The sequence below is a fragment of the Hyaena hyaena genome, unplaced genomic scaffold, assembly GCF_003009895.1.
Source record: "Hyaena hyaena isolate Hyena2069 unplaced genomic scaffold, ASM300989v1 scaffold_126, whole genome shotgun sequence".
Lineage (NCBI taxonomy): Eukaryota > Metazoa > Chordata > Mammalia > Carnivora > Hyaenidae > Hyaena > Hyaena hyaena.
This window is the reverse complement of record NW_024080759.1, coordinates 1,891,652-1,911,335: the sequence shown is the minus strand read 5'-3', so window position 1 is coordinate 1,911,335 and position 19,684 is coordinate 1,891,652. Positions and strand designations below refer to the sequence as shown.

The 19,684-nt window shown below is 41.0% G+C and overlaps 1 non-coding gene and 1 pseudogene across 1 annotated transcript; one reads left to right on the top strand and one right to left on the bottom strand.

The window, feature by feature from the left end:
* Positions 1-9,588: 9,588 nt before the first annotated feature.
* On the bottom strand, positions 9,589-9,781 carry LOC120235325. Its single transcript, XR_005529378.1, has one exon. It is a non-coding gene; the product is annotated as a U2 spliceosomal RNA (small nuclear RNA).
* A 4,530-nt stretch (positions 9,782-14,311) lies between these two features.
* Positions 14,312-15,035, top strand: LOC120235320 (annotated as a pseudogene).
* Positions 15,036-19,684: the final 4,649 nt, after the last annotated feature.

Below are 19,684 nucleotides of genomic sequence, written 5' to 3'. Positions count from 1 at the left end.
TTCATCTCAAGGAGATAAGGACATTTTCCCATATTACAATAGCATCCAAATTACCAATCATCAAATTACCCAATTAAAATACAAATTTCTCCAACTTCCTCGAAAAGGTTTAGTTTTATTTGCTCAAATCAGGATCCAGTCAATACAGAACTTCAATATATTAACATTTTGTTGTTATGTCTCTTGAGTATCCTTTATTTTATTTTTTTTAAGTTTGTTTATTTATTTATTTATTTATTTTGAGAGAGCATATGTGTGGGGCAGGGGCAGAGAGAGAGGGAGAGAAAGAGAATCCCAAGCAAGCTCTGCATTGTCAACGCAGAGCCTGATGCAGGGCTTGAACTCATGAACTGAACCTGAGCTGAAATCAAGAGTCCTATGTTCAACTGACTGAACCACCCAGGTGTCCCTTGATTCTCTTTTAGTAGAAGAGTTCCATTACCCCCGCCTTTTTTCCTGACTGTTGGCTTGATAAACAGCCACATCTTCCTTTAAATCATCTTTTGGCAGCCTATAAGAAAACATCAGATGGGGCTTACAACAGCCACAATTCTTATCTTCATCCATTGTTTTTGTTTATTTATTTATTTTTTAATTATTTTGAGGAAGACAAAGAGAGTGCAAGCAGGGGTGGGCAGAGAGAGAGGGAAAATCTCAAATAGTCTCTGCTGACACAGTAGAGCCCGCCCACCTAGAGGCTTGAACCCATGAACTGTGAGATCATGCTCTGGGCAGAAGTCGTCAGAAGCTTAACCAACTGAGCCACCCAGGCGCACCTCATTCATTGTTTTTTGAAATGAGTTTGAATCTCAGTCCACAAAATACCTGTAACTTTATTTTTCTATATAGAACTTCCTTTGAGACCTGCCCTATTCTACAAAATGGTGGAAACCTAATCATGATGGGATGGGCTTTCATCTTTTTCCAGGGTGGTGTCCAAGTTCCTGGGAGTTTACATGTGAAAGGGTGAATTGTGGATCTCTGGACTGCTATCTCTCCGTGGCATCCACTGAGACATCCGTATGGCCCTCTGTCCACTCAGTTCATGCAGATCAGTGCTAGATCAGGTTCCCCTCAGCCTGGAACAAGATGTTCTTATGTCGTCTGGCTCTTTGGGCCTTGTCAATGATATTCTTGAGCACATAAAAAACATTCTATGGCTCCAGGGCCACCTGGGTGGCTCAGTTGGTTAAGCGTCCAACTCTTGGTATTGACTCGCAGTCATGGGATTGAGCTCTGCACTGATCATGAAGCCCGATTGGGATTTTCTCTCTCCCTCTCTCTCTACCCCTCTCCCCTCTCAAAATAAATAAACTTTAAAAATATATATTCTATGGCTCCCATTTTCAGCTGGGAGATTGGACATTTCATAGGGTCATTTTGCTATTGATTGTCCAGACCTATGGTGTGGAATGTGGCCTCCAGCTACTGGTGGCTACTGAACACAGAACTGAAATATAGCTAATCCAAATTAGGATGTGCTATGACTGTAAAATATGTACTAGATTTCAAAGACTTTGTACAAAGAATACAAAATATCTCATTAATGATTTCTATATTGATTACATGTCAAAATAATATTTTAATATATTGGGTTAAATAGAATATTTTAATAAAACTAATTTCTCTTTACTTTCTTTAATGTGGCTACTTATTAGAATATTGAAAACTATGTGGCTCAAATTATATTTCTGTTGGACAGTGTGCTGGTCTAGACTTTCCACATGGCCATTCCTTCCTACTCTTCTAATGCCACACTGAAGCAGGGAGAATTCTGGTGCTTTATTAACTTTGCAAGCTCTATTCTGGAATGGGATTCAGCAGGGTGGGATTCAGCAGGGATTCACCAGGTCCCTTTCTTTGAAGGGAACAAACGCTAGTATATCAGTTGCTCCCTTTTCCTTAACTTTCCGTTCTCTTCCAATTAGACCACTGTTCAGTCAGAGAGTAAGTAAATTAGCTCTTCAGCTAGTCTTCTACATCGTTGTTTATACCCCACCTGAGCTTGTAAAGACAAAAGCCAATCATTTAACTCTGGTTCTACTATGTTATTCTTACCCTGAGGCAGTCTGTGCATAGAACACCCTAGCTGCTCCCAGAATGGGGGAGCTATTACAAAGAAGCAGGAAATACTGAGAATGAAAACTGCATCAGTTACTACACCAAACAGCACCCATTACCTGTCATTCCAGAAATGTGTTGTGCAATGATTCTGTGTCAGATGCTGTGCTAAGATCTGGGAATATCAGGATGAATGAGACCCAGGTTCTACTACCAGAGAGAACAGGCCTAATAGGTGATTTAAGAAAGTAGATCTAAGGGGGGAAATGGTGGGGGAAAGGGAGAGAGGCAAACCATGAGAGACTCTTGAATGCTGACAAAAACTGAGGACTGATGGATGTGGGGGGGGAGTGGGGGATGGGCATGGAGGAGGTCACTTGTGGGGATGAGCACTGAGTGTTATGTGGAAACTAATTTGACAATAAACTATTTGTAAAAAAAAAAAAAAAAAGAAAGAAAGAAAGTAGATCTAGGAATGCCTGGGTGGCTCTGTTGTTTGAGCTACCAACTATTGATTTTGACTCAGGTCATGATCCCAGGGTTGTGGGATTGAGTCCCACATCAGACTCGATGTTGAGCATGGAAACTGCTTGGGATTCCCTCTCTCTCTCTGTCTCTCTCCCCCTCCCTCCCTCTCCCCCTCCTCTGCTCATGCACATGCATGCAAGCTCTCTCTCTCTCAAAAAATAAATAAATAAATAAATAAATAATAAAAAATAAGTAATAAGTAAAGTAAAATTATTTTTTAAAAAAGAATGTAAATCCATAGGTACAGTGGAGTGTTAGAGGCACTGCAGCTGAAATATGTTTGGGATACAGTAGGGCACAAGCAAAGGGCTAGACTAGCAATTCTGCTCCAGATTCGGCACAAAGCAACCAGGAAATGCAAGTCAAACACTATGGAAATGAAACACATTATTATGGACTGTTTTAGTGCCTCAGAAAAATCTCTTTCTGGGCCTCAGTTTCCTTTACTGACAATAATGTGGATGATTTTGAGCTGTCGTCTCTACTGCAAAGCACTGTTGTAAAGGGGAAATGTTCAACAAATATACCAAACTGTTAACATGGTTTGGCATTGGTGGCAGGATGATGGGGGACTATTTTTCTCTTCTTAATATTTTGAATTACCCAATTTTACATAATGAACAAGTATTACTTTTATAATTAGTAAAAAAGAGAACAATTTTGTTTTAAATTTTGCCTTTGCTGCCAAACTTTTTGAACTAGTGGTCTATACTGGCTCTCTCTACTTCCTCCCCAACCACTGAATCCAACCATTGTAATCTGGATTCCACACCCCATCCAAAGGTCTCTGATGACCTCCCACTTGCTAAGGCCAATGACCTCTTTTCAACCCTTGTCCAACTTGACTTCTCCGTAACATTAACATAGCTCCTTAAACTTTCTGAAAAGCATTGTTTAAGTCATAGTGGTAATGTACTTACACCACAAAAAATAAAAACAAAAACAAAACCCAGCATCTACAGTGCCACCACCATGGTACAACAATGACCATTTTGGTATATTTTCTGGTAGTCTTTTCACTTAAGCATATTTTTATATCACTATGACATAAATGTGTAGCCAATTTTGAATTTACCACCACCTTGAAACTCTCTTTATTTTCACAAAACAATTTTTTCCTGGGTTTTGCCTAATTCACCCATCTCTCAAGCTTATATAGTAATGCACTAATGTGTATAATATTTCCTAAAATTTCATTAAAATGCAGATCCCTGGACTCCTTTCTATCTGCTCACTTATATCCTATCTCATTAGGATTGATTTGGCCCCAAGAGCCTATGTTTTCTGCTTTCTGTAGCATGTGGCCCAAAGGCCATACTAAAAAACACTGTAGCAGACACACACACCTTCACAGCAACCAACTAACCAAGCAATCAAAACTCAAAAACAACTTTGGAAACCCAAACCAGTGTTTTCTAATCATCAGATTTTCTAGGGCTAGGATTTGAGTATCTGCTGATTTTTTTTTTATCTCTCCTTGTGATTCTGATGAACCACTGCCTTAACTACAACCACACTATTCTGTTTGCATTTCTGTGAACACTTCCAAGCCTCAGAGCTTTGTTTGTGCTATTCCCTTGGCCTGGATTCAACTCCTTCTTGCATTCATCCTTGAGCCTAGTTCAAAGATGGTCTCTTCTATAAAATTGCACAGAGGCTTCTCTTCCATCTCTTCTATCTTCCTTTTCCACTCACAAATTAAAGTTGGTCATTTAATGTCTATATCTTTAGGCTGGGCAATGAGCTACCTAGATGTATTAGTTACCCACTTCTTGTTTATTTTAATTTTTTTATGTTTTTTGATTTATTTTTGAGAGTCAGAGAGAGACAGCGCGAGCAGGGGAGGGTCAGAAAGAGAGAAATACAGAATCCGAAGACAGGCTCCAGGCTCTGAGCTAGCTGTCAGAGCCTGATAAGTGGCTCGAACCCACGAACTGTGAGATCATGACCTGAGCCGAAGTCAGACGCTTAACCAACTAAGCCACCCGGGCACCCAATTTACCCATTTCTGAGTAACAAATTACTCCAAGACTTAATGGCTTGAAAGAATAATACACTTTTATGATCTCACTGATCTCACAGCATCTGCTGTTCAGGAATTCAGAAGCAGTTTAGCTAGGTAGTTCAGGCTCAAGTCTTTCACAAAGTTGCAGTCAAGGTGTAGACAATGAATGTAGTCATCTGAAGGCTTGACTAAGGCTAGAAAATCTACTTTCCAGATGGCACACTCAAGTGGCTACCAAGTTGGAGCTAGATGTTGGAAGAAGGCCTCGATTCCTCTCTACAGGGATCTCCTCATGGGACAGCATGCACATTCTCTCAACATGATAGCTGGCTTCCTTCAGAATAGGTGACCCAAGAGAGAGCAAGATAAGGGCTTGAAATATATTTTAATGACAGCCTTTAAGGCCATACATCATCACTTCTGCAAGATTCTATTGGTCACAGAGGCTAGCCATGATATAGTATAGAAGATTATGCAAGGATGTAAACACCAAGAGATAAAAGTCATTTGAGGTCATCTTTGAGGCTGGCTGCCACAGTGAATGTCTATTCTTTGTCTCTACTCATCACCCTTTTCTCTCTGTGGGAAATGCATTTCATGTTGTACAACTGGGGTTGAACATTCCTCATCTGAGGGGAAAGCAGGTAATCTAAGCATGGCCAATTTGAATATTCTATTCCCCTGGTCAGAGATTGGTCAATCAACTAGGCACATGATCAACTGCAGCCAGTCAGAATCTTCCTTGATTTTTGATAGATGGTTCTGAGGTAGAGAGAGTCTCTATTCCTCTGCTATTTTGAGCTCTAAGAATGACTTCAGCTGGAGCTTCTTATAGCCTTTGGTTCAGGTCATGTTGGAGGAATTTATCTTCAGTAAGGGAAAATGAGGTCAGAACACAAAGAGAGACAAAGATGAACAGAGATGAAAAGATAAAAGGGAGTTCTGATAAAATAATTTGAGCTCCCTTGATCCATCCATGCCTGAAATTTATGTGCAGACTTCTCAGTTACATAAGTCAATAAATTTCATTTTTTGTTTAAGCTACTTTTAGTCGCTTACAAGCAACTTACTATAAGCAAAACAACTCCCAATAAATCAGCAGTGTCCATATCTTATTTCTTTTGAATTTCTAGTGTTGGGTTCAATTCTTGGTCTCAATTCAAATTTGATGAATAAATAAATTACTTACTATATTTTTATATAAAATCAATCTGATATATGTAAATATTGTTGATTTTTTAAAAAAAATTTTTCAACTTACCAAGGAGCAGTTATAAGAGCTCTAAAGATCCTAGAACCCTGAGCCATTATATTAGTCTGCTGAGCTCACAGTTAGTTTCCTATAGTCCTGTGATGTGGTTGAGTGAGTGGTTTGCCAGGATCCTGAAAATGCACAGAGCTAGGCTAAAAAAAGAGGATAATGAAGATATACACCATGTTCCCTACATGACAGGGAAATGGAAAAAGTCCCTGAGTGGACCTCCAAACACTCACTTCTATAAGATGTGGGTAAAATTATGTTGCAGCAATTAAAGCAAGTAAATCATAAAGGGCATCCGTAGGTTACTGGCAGTGGACTGGTGGTTTTTGTGCCCTTAAAAAACCATGCCCAGGGAGGAACTTTGGAAAAACAAGGTGCAAGATCAGTTTTATAGCTGGGAGTAAAGGGTTTACCAAATAACCATGTGAGTGATCAAATTATCCAGCCCTTGCCTTGGCTTAGGGATTGAAAGGAACAGAGAAAAATCCGGCTTCATGAAGGAATATTTTGCTGTGACTGAGATCAGTAACCTCACATGTGTGAACAGTTGTTCTAGCATGGGATGATAGAGATATAAAAGGAAGGAAGTCAAATGTGGAAGAGAGAGAACCAGCTTGTCTGCTGCCTGCCTTTTTCCTCAAAGTCCTCTAATACTCGGCAGCTTTGTTGCGTCTAGGAGAACCGTTATACACATCATCAACCAAGTGACAGGTCTTTATTTTTAATTCATCGCAGAAGCCCTGCTGCCCAAATGATGCCTGACAAAAATCTCTTGTTGGTAAGGGCCTTTTCTCAAGCCAAGGAAAACCTCAGAATTCCTTAGTTTTCCCCCGGGCTCTTACAGCAAGTCCAGTTTTCTTTAACCCTATAAACCCCTGTGGCTCCTACTCACATAGAGACGGCTATTTTTCAGAAAGGAAATTCTGGTTTCTAGGACAGTGAGAGCTTGGATCCTGGAGTTAGACTTTCTGGGTTCAAATCATTGCTTGTCCACTTACTCACTCTGAATGATCGAAGACAAGTCACACTTTGTTGCCCCGTTGTCTGGTTGGTAAAATGGAATTAAGAATATGATTATAGTATTTATTCGTAGAGTTGGGGTAGGTATTAAATGAATATATGTATATGTTTATGTATAGAGAGAGTTTAGAACACATATAATTTATATAATAAGCCCTAAATAATTTGTTTACATTATTGTTATGCAGACAAAACCACATTTTTCTCTATGAATCTTCCTTAAATCTTTGCAATTATAAGTACATTTTCTTTTTTCTATATGGCTCTCTCTTTCTCTCTCTCTTTTTCATTAAATATATCCCATGGTAACCATTTATGGACTAAATGACTCAGCCAGTTTGGTGGTACACAATTGTCAGCATCTAGGTGGGGTCTCTGCCAATTTGTGTCCTCACCCTCCATGGCACCACTGGGTAGTGAAATTGATGGAAGTCAGTGTCTCACCAAATTCCATGTGCAAACACTGATTAGCAAACAAGCACAACAGTCCTTGTATGCGCCCTAAACTCAAGGCTCCTGATCAGAATTTTGCATGAAATATGCACTTCAACCGGATATCATGTTGTCCTAAATCAGGATCCAGCCAGACTTCTCCTTGACTCGGGTGACAGAATCCTGCATTAAGTGGCAGGCACAGAACTAAACAAAAAACCCAAGCCTAGAGCACCATTCTGGACTCATCCAAAACTGATGCCCCATTTCTTTAAAGGTGAGATTCTTGTTCAGTACACATACCTCAAAAAACCATGCATTTCACTAATAAAAAGTTATTTCTAGTATCTTTTATGCTAAGGAATAAATCCTCTCGTGTAGATTCAGACAAGAATAGTTTAAGGAGCGGTAGTAGTCACAGATTCCAATTCCAAGTTCTGATTAGAGTCTGTCGGTGCTCACAAACCACCCCCTGGAGTTTGTATTCCCCATTAGAGCACTTTAAAGTGTTCATTAACAACTCCTAGGGTGAATATTAAAACTAACTTTTAAAGTACTCACATATATCTCTCTGTCTAAACTGAAGTATTTAAATTATGATAATAATCACTAAATGCCTGTGAAGCCTTCAGACCATAACTTGATTTTTTTTTTTTTAGGTGATAGTCTACCTATTAACTCTGATTTTTTAAAGACATTCATAGATTCCTCATTAAAAATGAATAATTAAAATAATACCAGCTGATGAAATACTCCCTTTGCAAGAAATCTTCACAGCTTTTGATTTTATAATCGCTGAAAAATGTGTTTTCAGACACGTGGGTGGGTTGGAAGGGATTCTATGTGTGACTCAGGCACTTCAGAGGTGACATTAACTAGAGCGCTTTAATACCAGTATTATCAGTGGGAAATGGCCCTCAGAGAAATAGATATTTGATGAAGCACGTGGAATTTTGGAACTTGAATATCAATGATTGACACAGAAGATCTTTTAAACTTTTACTGTCTACAGAGCAACTTTGGTTGATGGTAAAAGGCCATGTAGCCAGAACAGTGTAACAGAGCTCAATGCCATGTTTATTTAGGACACACCTCACTCCCTTGGTTTTGAAATTGAATTAAAAGTAGGTCACAGTAGGCAAAATATTAAAAGAAAATATAGATACTTATTTTTAGTGTCCTTGATGGTACATAAGTTTGGCTCTAGTTAATTGCACAGAGGGCAGCAGGGGGGGCACAGCTTTTCTGCTGGATAAGGGAGAGAAAGCAGAATGGAGGAAAGATTAGCAAGGGCAATTGCAAAAGATAGGATTTGTCTAGTTTGAAGCAGATGGCATAGGGGAACCTGGCTGGCTCAGTCAGTAGAGCATGCAACTTGATATCAGCACTGTGAGTTCAAGCCCCTTGTTGGGTGTAGAGATTACTTAAAATAATAATAATAATAATAATAAAATCTTTTTAAAAATCTGAAGTGGATGATGTATCACTAAAAACCTGAACCAAAGGGGTTTTGGTCTTGCTTTTTGTTGTTGTGCTGTTAGGGGTTAATGTAAGAACCCTGAGCCATCGCAATTCATTGGGGCAGAAGCATGAATCTGTTTAACTATTCCCAGCCTCCTCTGGTGGAATCCCTGGGCAGGGGGTTCCCATTATACCTGAATGATGTCCCCATATGATTCCAAACTTCCCAGTCCCATTGCTAATGCTCAGTTCTACTCATTTCTCAACTTCAGTCTCAAGAACAAAACAACACAAAGCTTCAACATCAATCTAGTGGGAGTAGAAGTGGGAGATGTGTCTGCCTTCACACACCCATCTTCTTCTTTCCCAGAAGGGACCACACTGGTTTGGGGAGATGGAATGAGAAGTGGGATCTCCTTACTTGACTCCTTTGAGAGTCAACCCTTCAAGGTTGCTGCTGTCAAGGTCCTTGCTGCCTCTAAATGTCCACAAATTTTCTTCCCCGCTATAGCTGCCCATCTTTGCCCTCCCTGGGGTCACATGTGCTGCCACATAGTCTTTTGACATGGGGTCTGGCTCAAGCTCAGCTTCTTTTTCTTTCTTTCAGCTCAGGCCTCTTCCTACCCAAGTGGTCTGCTTATACAATATTCTCTTGAACGTGGTACTGGCAAGGCGGCTCAAGCGCGGTTACTTTGTCTACTCCACTTACAGGAAATTCTATCCTCGCAGGACAAATGGTGGAAATGCAGCCTGGAGCCTCATGAAGAGGGAATTGGAGCACTTTGTAGGAAACAAGGGGAACAATATAAAACAATTCTCAAAGGAATGCATCGTTCCTAGAAGTAATGCAATTCTAGGCTGAGGCAGGGAGTGGATAGATCAAGCGTCCAACCCATCCCCTAATTCTAAGCAGTAACTTAATGCCCAGTACACAGACAGAGAACACATCAGATGCTTTTAATTGGTGAAAAGAGATTCTGTGTTTGATTTTAGCTAATAGGCAGAGAAGAGATAATGGTTCTCCTTAAACCACACCTTTCCCTTTCACACTTGAGGTAGAAGCTATCACCTCCAGAGCTCCCCACACTTCTCCAGTGCTCTTGCCCTGGATAGTGCTCTGATAGTTAAAACGTTCCTGAAGAAAAATCTTTCTCATCAGAAATTATTAGTTTTGATATCTTCATCCTGAGGCCTGATACGAACACCTCCTTTGTATACTAACTCACTCACTGAATTGCGCAGCTTTGCCCTCCCAGCTCCCATATTTTCTGTACCTCTCTGGAAGTCAAGGGACAACTCTGGGACTCAAGTCGATAGACTATTTTTCTTAACTTATTATTATCGGAAATTTCCAAATTGCAGGAATCAAATTTCTATAATGGTTTCATAAATTGAGATCCTAATGAGATTTATCTGTTTTATTTGATTGAAGCATTTCTTACATGAGTCAGATTACATTAAGCTATGCTGTGGTAGCAGACAGCTCCAAAATCACAGTGGTTTACAACAACTCAGGTTTATTTCTTGCTCACGTGAATTTCCATTGTAAGTCAGCTTCACATACTCCTCATTCCTGGCCATGGGCTGAAGAAATAGTCCCTATTTGGGGTACACCCACTGCCTGACAGATGGAAATGAGAAATGGTTAAAACACTATGACTTTTATTTTTTTTAATGTTTATTTATTTTTGAGAGAGAGTGAGTGAGTAGGGGTGGGGCAGAGAGAGGAGGGCAGAGGACCCGAAGCAGGCTCTGTGCTGACAGCAGAACCTGATGCAGGGCTTGAACTCTGAACCATGAGATCATGACCTGAGCCAAAGTCAGACGCTCAACCAACGGAGTCACCCAGATGCCCTGTCTGACTTCTTTTCAAGTCATTATCTCACAGTTGGTGAGTTTCAGCCCTGCGCTGGGCTCTGTGCTGATAGCTTGGAGCCTGGAACCTGCTTCAGATTCTGTGTCTCCCTCTCTCTTTCTGTCCCTGCCCAGCTTGTGCTCTGTCTCTGTCTCTGTGTCTCTCTCTCTCTCAATAATAAATAAATAACCTTAAATTTTTTTTTTGCTCAAAAGTAGCAAATATCACATCTGCTCACATTTCATTGGTCCAAGAAAATCTGGACCAATGTCTGGAAAAGGGAAGCATAATTCTCCCCCCAAAAAAGAGGGCCACATATATTGGGAATAATGTAATCTATCATATCTTCTAAGTACCTTTTAATGTATATTCTCCTCACTGGTGCCACTCCCTCCTCACAATTTACTACTTGAAGAAATTGAATCATTTATGCTGTAGAATTTTCTGGATTTTGGATTCTGCTAATCACATCCCTGTGGGGCACTTATTTAACACATTCCTTCTATTTCTTCTAAATCTGTAGTTAAATATACAGTCATATTCAGATTTAGGTTCAACTTTTTGGCTAGGATACTTCCTAGGTAGTCATGTGTATTATTATTATCTCTTGCTGTGTAACAATCACCCCAGAATGTGGTGGCTTAAAACATTATTATCTCATGGCTTCTGTGGATCAGGAATTCACATAGACACAGGGGGATGGCTTGTCTGCTTAATGATTTCTGGGGTCTAGATGAAAAACTCAAAGGCTGGACTGAAATCACAGAATGCTTGACTGAGTCCAAAGATTCCTTGTTCAAGCTGGTTCAATCACTTGATTGGCAAGGTGCTATTAGTAAATGGATTCTTTGCTATGTGGGCTTGTCCAGAGGACTGCTTGAGCCTCCTGACAACATGATAGCTGACTTCTCCCACTCCCATCCAACAGACCAATATTGAAGCAGTAATGTCTTTCATTAACTAGCTTATGAATTCATACACTGACCCTTTAATTGGTCAAAAAATCAGCCCTATTCAGTGTGCGAAGTCTATAAAAAAGACATAAATACCAAGAGAGGAGGTTCATTAGGGGCACCTTGAATGCTGGATACTATATCCATCAACTGGTTTTCGATGTTAAAAAAGAGAAGCAGGAACAGTCTCTAGCATGCTGTTTGGGATAGTGGTTTCCTAGCATTTGAGATATCATGATCTAGTAGAATTTCAAGGCAAAAATAAGGCCTAAATGGAACGACTAGGTCTTTATTTTGCTATGTAAAGTCACTCAAAAAGAATAACCTGTTAATTTTACCACCATTCTTTTTTCTTTTTTTTAAAAAGGCCTTTTTTTTTTCTATAGAAATACATTATCTCAGAGTACAAATTATCATTTTTGATGAGGAGCAAGGAGAGCTGCTTCACAAATGTACATTGAAAATCTGTTTGGAAAACATTCTATAGTCAAGTTGAGGATTCACATACTCTGTCATCCAACAATTCCACTCCCAGCTATAAACCCTAATGAAAGGCATACGTACACATACCAGGAATCATGTACAAGAGTGTCCATACCAGTAAGTTAATAATAGCCCTGCATTGGAAACAAACCAAATGCCATCAACAGTAGCACATAGACAAATTGATACACTTCCATTTATATTTCATACTGTATGCTTCCATTTATATTAAGTCCCCAAACAAGCAATACTAAAGTAGAGTGCTTTAGGGCACATACTTAAATGAGAAAGGAAAAAAAAAAAAAAAGCAAGACTTTGATTGTGATAAAGATCAAGCTATGGTTACCTTTGTGGGGAGGGATGGTTTTCTGATTTTGAAGAGACACAGGTGGAGACTGTTGAGGTGCTGGCAATGTTTAGTTTGTTGACTTTAGTGATGGCTACATAGATAGCGCACATTTTTTTTTTCTGTCTGTGTGCTCTATTTTACCATAGAACAGGGGTTTTAAAAGGAAAAAATTAGTCTTTTTAATAAAAAATTTTAGCTCTAAGGGAAACTTCTTTTTAAAAAGACCATCTGTTCTTGGGGCGCCTGGGTGGCTCAGTCAGTTAAGTGTCCAACTTCAGCTCAGGTCATGATCTCACAGTTCATGGATTCGAGCCTCACATTGGGCTCTGTGCTGACAGCTCAGAGCCTGGAGCCTGCTTCAGATTCTGTCTGTCTGTCTGTCTCTTTCTACCCCTTCTCCGCTCACGCTCTGTCAGACTCTCAAAAATAAATAAACATTTAAAAAATTTTTAAAAGACCATCTGTTCTTTCTCAGTTCCATCATCCCTCTCCCACCCCTTTCTCCACACGGGATGTCAGTAGGATCTCTGCTAGTTCCAGTGCTGGCAGCTTCACACAAGAGACTCTCACACATCCCTGACTCAGCAGAGTGGGAGTGGATGTGGCTATGCACACACATGCTTCAAGAAGAGGAAGGACCTTTTCTCCTTTCTACTGGGTTGGCAAGAAGAGGGAATAGCCTCTCCTCAAGAACACTGCAATTCCCCAAAAGCACCCCCTAAAATCTCCCCACTTCTTCCTCCCAGGCCTTCTGGGCAGGAATGAGGGTAGACTTGCTGGCTCTTCTGACAAACACTGTCAGCAAGCCCCCGCAGACAGCCCTAGTACCAGAAAGTGCTGGACTGAGACCTGTATAATGATTATTAATGTTGTAATAATACAACCTGAAGAGCCCATTTTGTTACTGGGCATTTTATAGCATCCTGTTACACTCATACGCTGTTGATGGAACATCTATTACATGCCAGGCATTCTGCTAGTTGTTTACATTGTGCAATGCCTTATAATTTACAATATTTTATGTCATTTTCATAGCAATCCTATGAAATATATGAGTGCTATCCAATCATTTCCACTTTTCAGGGGCCATTGAGGCTCCTAAGTTTTCAGTATCTTATCTAAAATCACTGTAAAAGGCTAGCTGTATGTCTGAATACTTGCCATACGCAAAGCCCGCTTGGCAGAAAAGTAACCCTGTGTAGTTTCTTAGGCAAGCTCTGTTTGATGTTATCTCCTGACCCACTCCCTACTCCCGGGCCATGGCTGATTTTTCCAGAAGAAGAGTGGCCTGAGAAAAGATCTGCCCAAACAGGAATGATGGTGATTAGATAGACAATTAGATTATGTCAGAAACATTTTGTGAAACACACAAGGAAGCTGTTGTTATAATAGAAAAAGCTAAAAGACCCCAGAGATGAGAAAGTTGTGCACAGATACCATAAGGCAGTAGAAATCATCAATAAAGAGGGAGTATGAGTAAGAGTCACATTGACTGTGAACAGAAAATGAGTATCTATTTGATACCAACAGAAGCCGAGTTACTTGAATGGTACCGGCAGGAGCACTGAGGCAGATTTCAGTGGACTAAGTTCTCATGATGATGAGAGCAGCACTCTTGTTGCCAGGTGGGCTTCGACCGACTTCTGTTGTTCAGTTCCCTCTTTTTTTTTTTTTTTTTTTTTTTAAAGATGGAGCAGGCATGCTGGGGCAGTCCCAGCGGGGTGGGTGGGCTAGACCCGCGCTGGGTACTTGTGTGGCACAGAAAACCACTGCTGGCCCACTAGACCCCCAGTGGCTCTGGCTCAGGGCCGCCTGTGGAGGGCCCGGCAGTGATGTGCTGCTCACTGAGCCTGGCAAGCACCAGCCCTCCAGCGGCCCGAGTTGGGCTGTTGCAGGTAAGTAATTCTTCCTGTTTGGCTTCAACATTGTCTTCTGGGTGCTGTAAGCCCTGGTTCTAGCCAATGGACTCTGAGCCTGGGGTGAGAAGGCGGTTCTTTCCAAAAGCTCGGTGTTGACAGATCTGGGAGGCCTGTACCCCATGTGGCTGTTTGTAGTGATTAGAGGCATCACGGCCAGCTGTGGGCTTTGCCTGCTGCACCTGGGCACTGCTGGAGAACACCTTCCTGCTCAAGTTTTTCTGTGTTCCTTGGTCCTATCGTCTTCCTGGAGCTGACAACAGGGATCCTAGCCTTCCTATTCAAGGACTGGATTCAAGACCAGTTCGATTTCCTAGTCAATAATGACATCAAGGCCTATCGGGAACAACACTGACCTCCAGAACCTCATTGACTTTGCTCAGGAATATTGGTCTTGCTGCGGAGCCGGAGGGCCTAATGACTGGAACCTCAATATCTGTTTCAACTGCACTGACTTGAACCCCAGCCGGGAGCTCTGTGGGCTGCATCAGGGATCCTGCGGAAGATGTCCTCAACATCCAGTGCGCCTACGATGTGCGGCTCAGACTGAAGCTGGAGCAACAGGAGTCTGTCCACACCAAAGGCTGCGTGGGCCAGTTTGAGAAGTAGCTGCAGAACAACCTGATGGTCATGGCTGGGTTCTCTGTGAGCATCCCCTTCTTCCCAATCTTTGGTCTGGCCCGGAGCTTTGTGAGTGACATCAGGCAGTGAAGGCCAACTGGTGAGGCTGTCACAGTGGTCAAGGCCACTAGCCTCATCTACTCAGGGTTCCACACCCCTTTCCCTGCCACTGTGCTCCTGATGGGCATGGCCACAGGTGCCTCTACTTGGACCTGAGTTCCGTACGGACCTTGAGTGGGTGTGCCGGGCATCCGTGGAGAAAGCTGTGTGCTTCTGCCTGTGCTGCCTGTCCCAGAGCTGGGTGAAAGGAAGGTGGGCGTGTCTATGTGAATGTGCACAGGGAGCCACCATCTCAGCTATTATTGGGTGGTAGGCTCTCCAGGGGACTAGGAATGGCACAGCTAAGAGGGTGTGGCCTAGGTAGAGTGGGAGGGGTCTGCCGTGTCCTGGGACAGAAGGCTGGGACACACTTCTCTGTGTGTGGCTGTGTGGGGCAGACTTGGGGCCTGCTGTCTCTTGGAACACATCCTCATGCAGCTTTAAGAGCTGTTTTCTCTACTACTGTGACTTTGACCCTGCCAGGAGCCCACTTCAGCTTCAATGTCTCAGACTCTAAAATAGATCCAAGAGGGGCACCTGGGTAGCTCAGCTGGTTAAGTGTCAGACTTTGGCTCAGGCCATGGTCTTCTGGTTTGTGAGTTCAAGCCCCACAACAGTCTCTGCACTGACAGTGAGGAGCCTACCTGGGATTCTCTCTCTGCCCCTCCCCCACTTGTACTCTCTCATTCTCTCAAAATAAATAAACTTAATAAAATAAAATAAAATCCAAAATATCCAAGTATTTCCTCTCCCTTTCTTGCCTCTCAGTGATGGCTACAAGCAACTACTCAAATAAAAATAAATACCTTGAAAACCAAAAACAAACAAACAAACAAAAATTTGAGCAGATGACCAAGCTGTGAAGACAATGATCAAGGAAGCCTGAGTCTACAGGCAACTAATATATCTTATCAGATAACAAGACCAAAGCCTTTCTTCTAAACTACTGATGGAAAAGTAACAGAGAAAATAAGAAAATTAGAGAATCAATCTAGGAAGTCTATCGTCTGATTAACAGGAAAGAGAGATTAAAAACAGAGATGTATGGCATATCTACACAAAGGCTAAGAACACCAAAGAAAAAGAGAAAAGTCTGAAAGCTTTAAGAAAGAAAAAACTGGGATGCCTGGGTGGCTCAGTCGGTTGAGCATCTGACTTCAGCTCAGGTCATTATCTCACAGTTTGTGGGTTCAAGCCCTGCTTTAGGCTCCACTGACAGCTCAGAGCCTGGAGCCTGTTTCCAATTCTGTGTCTCTCTCTCTTTCTTTCTGCCCCTCCCCCTCTCATGCTCTGTCTCTGTCTCTCAAAAAATGATGTTAAATTTTTTTAAAAAAAGAAAGAGAAAACAGGTGACACACAAAGGAATAGGTAGGAGATGACACGAAACATCTTAACAGCAATACTGGATGACAGAAGACAATTCTGAGAGGTGAAAATATATCAGTTAACATCTAGCTAAACTGTCAATCAAACTTGAAGGAGAAATAAAAGTATCTTTAGTATCTTTAGTCATAGAAGGTCTTGAAACATTTACATTCCAGATGCTTTGTCTCAGGAAGCCACTAATGGTTGGGCTCCAGAAAAATCAGTACGTAGACCAAGAAAAAGATGACATAGAAGGAAACAGAAAAGCCACAGAGGGACTCCTCAGGCCTGGAGGACCCCTGCAGAGCGATTACTCTACCTTGAAGGAGGATGATGGCAGACTTGGAAAGGGTGATCTCCAGGAAAATGATTAATACACTTGAGAGCTTGGCAGGATTTATAGCTTTATAAACTCTCATTGATCTATTCCTTTGTATTTCATTATCTTAATTACTGCATTTCATATTATGTTTTGATACCTAGTAACACAAGAACATCCTCATTACTTTTCCTTTTCAAAATTTGCTCTTTTGGATAAGCTAAACAGTTTTTTAAATGTTTCTTTATTTTTGAGAGAGAGAGAGAGTTGAGCAGGGGAGGGGCAGAAAGACAGAGACACAGAATCTGAAGCAGGCTCCAGGCTCTGAGCTGTCAGCACAGAACCTGATGTGGGGCTTGAACCCACAAACAGAACCGTGAGATCATTACCTGAGCTGAAGTTGGGGGCTTAACCCACTGAGCCATTCAGGTGCCCCTGGAGAGGCTAAACATTTAAATTGTAAAACAAAATACACTTTTGGGACAACTTAGTGGCTCAGTTAGTTAAGCATCTGACTCTGAATTTTGGCTCAGGTCATGACTTCACAGTTCTGAGATCAAATCCCACAGCTTAGAGCCTGCTTGGGATTCTCTCTTTCTCCTTCTCTCTCTCTCTGCCACTCCCCTGCCTGTGCACACTCTTTGGAGCTCTCTCTCTGTCTCTCTCAAAAGTAAATAAACATTAAAACAAACAAAATACACTTTTTTTTTTTTTTTTACAAAATACACTTTTGAGTCCATGAAAAATATTATTGAGATTTTTACTTTAAAATTTTCATGACAGTGTAATAAGGTGAATGTTTAGCTGGTATGTACTGCTTGGTTCTTCTGGTTGTTTCTAATTAGCAGCCATTTTCATTACTTGACATGCCAGCTTTAAATATTTTTAAATCTCTGTGGCAGAGAATGGTAGCTGGGCATATAGTTGCCCAACTTTACTATATTTCCCAGTATCCTCTTCAGGTCTCTGAAATGCAAGCAGAAGCAATAAATGCCACTTCCAGGACTGGCCAATAAAAGTTTCCAGCCTTATCCCTTCATGCTCTCTCCTCCCTCCTCATTACTTAGAATGGTGATGGTGGCAACAAGAATCACCTTAGGATATCATACAAATGGCAGAGACACTATAATCCTGGATCCCGGAAGATCTATGTAGATAAGGGCTATGTGTGCAAACACTGCTGTTGACAGGGAAATCTGCTTTGAACTGTGACAGAACAGAGACATCAACTATTGTCCGTTAAAATTTTTTTAATGTTTATTTAATTTTGAGAGAGAGAGAGAGACAGAGAGACAGAGCACAAGAAGTAGAGGGGGAGAGAGAGAGGGAGACAGAATCGGAAGCAGGCTCAGGTCTCTGAGGTGTCAGTGCAGAGCTCAATACAGGGCTTGAACCCACAAGCCATAAGATCATGACTGGAGCTAAAGTCAGATTCCCAACCAACTGAGCCACCCAGCACCCTATGAACTTATTGTCTTTAAACCATGGAAAATTTTTAGCTCTTTTTAACCTATCCTGATCAATATGATGACTAGATAAATGCTGTACTTTTAAGGGTGATTTGATAATAATCTATCAAAATAGTAAAAGCAGAAATATTTTGATATAGCAATTTCACTTATAATATATCACACAGAAATACTTAAATAAGCAGGCAATGTTTTATATACCAGGATGTCCACTGCAACATTATTCACAGTAACAAAAACTGTAGATAACTCAAAGGTACATCTTTATTTTATTTTTAGAGAGAGAGAGCACAAGTAGGGGAGAGGGACAGAGGGAGAGAGAGAATCTTAAGCAGACTACATGCTCATCATGGAGCCTGATGAGGGGCTCTATCCCACAACCCTGGGATCATGATCTGAGCCAAATTTAAAGAGTCTGATGCCCAACTGACTGAGCCACCCAGGTGCCCCTCAAAGGTACATCGTTAGGGGAATGCTTAAATGTAAGTATCCAATGAAATGTTAACAGCTATTAAAAAGAAGCTATGCGATATGAGGATAAATGATGTCCTTTATCTATTAGTGAATAAAAATTTGCAAATAATATCCATAGATTTTCTGGGTTGTATAAACTATATATAATATATATATTTATATATTTATAAGATATAAATATATAAACATATATCTAATATATTAAAATTCATATGTTCATTATATATATTTATATGTACATAGAAAATGGTCTGGAAAGTTATTTACCAATCTATTTTTTAAATTTTTAATGTTTTTATTATTTTTGAGAGAGAGAGACAGAGTGTGAGTGGGAGAGGGACAGAGAGAGAGACACAGAATCCAAAGCAGGCTCCAGGCTCTGAGCTGCAAGCTGTCAGCATAAAGCCCGACATGGGGCTTGAATCCACAAACTGTGAGATCATGACCTGAGCCAAAGCTGGACACTCAACTAACTGATCCACCCAGGCACCCCTATACCAATCTATTAATAGTGATTACCTTTAAAAATCAGGAGCACTGTGATGATTTTAAACTATGTCCACAAGTACTTCAGTACTCCTCTTTACAAAGGTGTGGCCCAATTTCCATGCCTTCAAATGTGGCTGGATTTAGTGTGTGTGTGATTCCAGAGATGAAGTTGTAAAAGACATTTGACTGCCTCCTTACTCTGTCTTTTGGATCATCCACCCTTGACATAGCTAGCTTCTACCTTAAGAAAACACCTAGCAACTTTAAGGTGAGGTGTTGAAAAACTGAGGTCCACTGACAACCAGCACTAACTTGCCAGGTATGTGAGTAGATCCCACCTTGGTAGTGGACCCTTCAACCCCAGTCAAGCCTTCAGAAGACTACAATCCCTGCTGCCATCCTCATGGTAATTTGTGAGAAACTGTGAGCCAAGAACCACCTGACTAAGCTATTCTGGATTTCTGATCCACAGAAGCTAGAAAGATAATAGATGTTTATTACTTTAAACTCCTAAATTTTGGGGG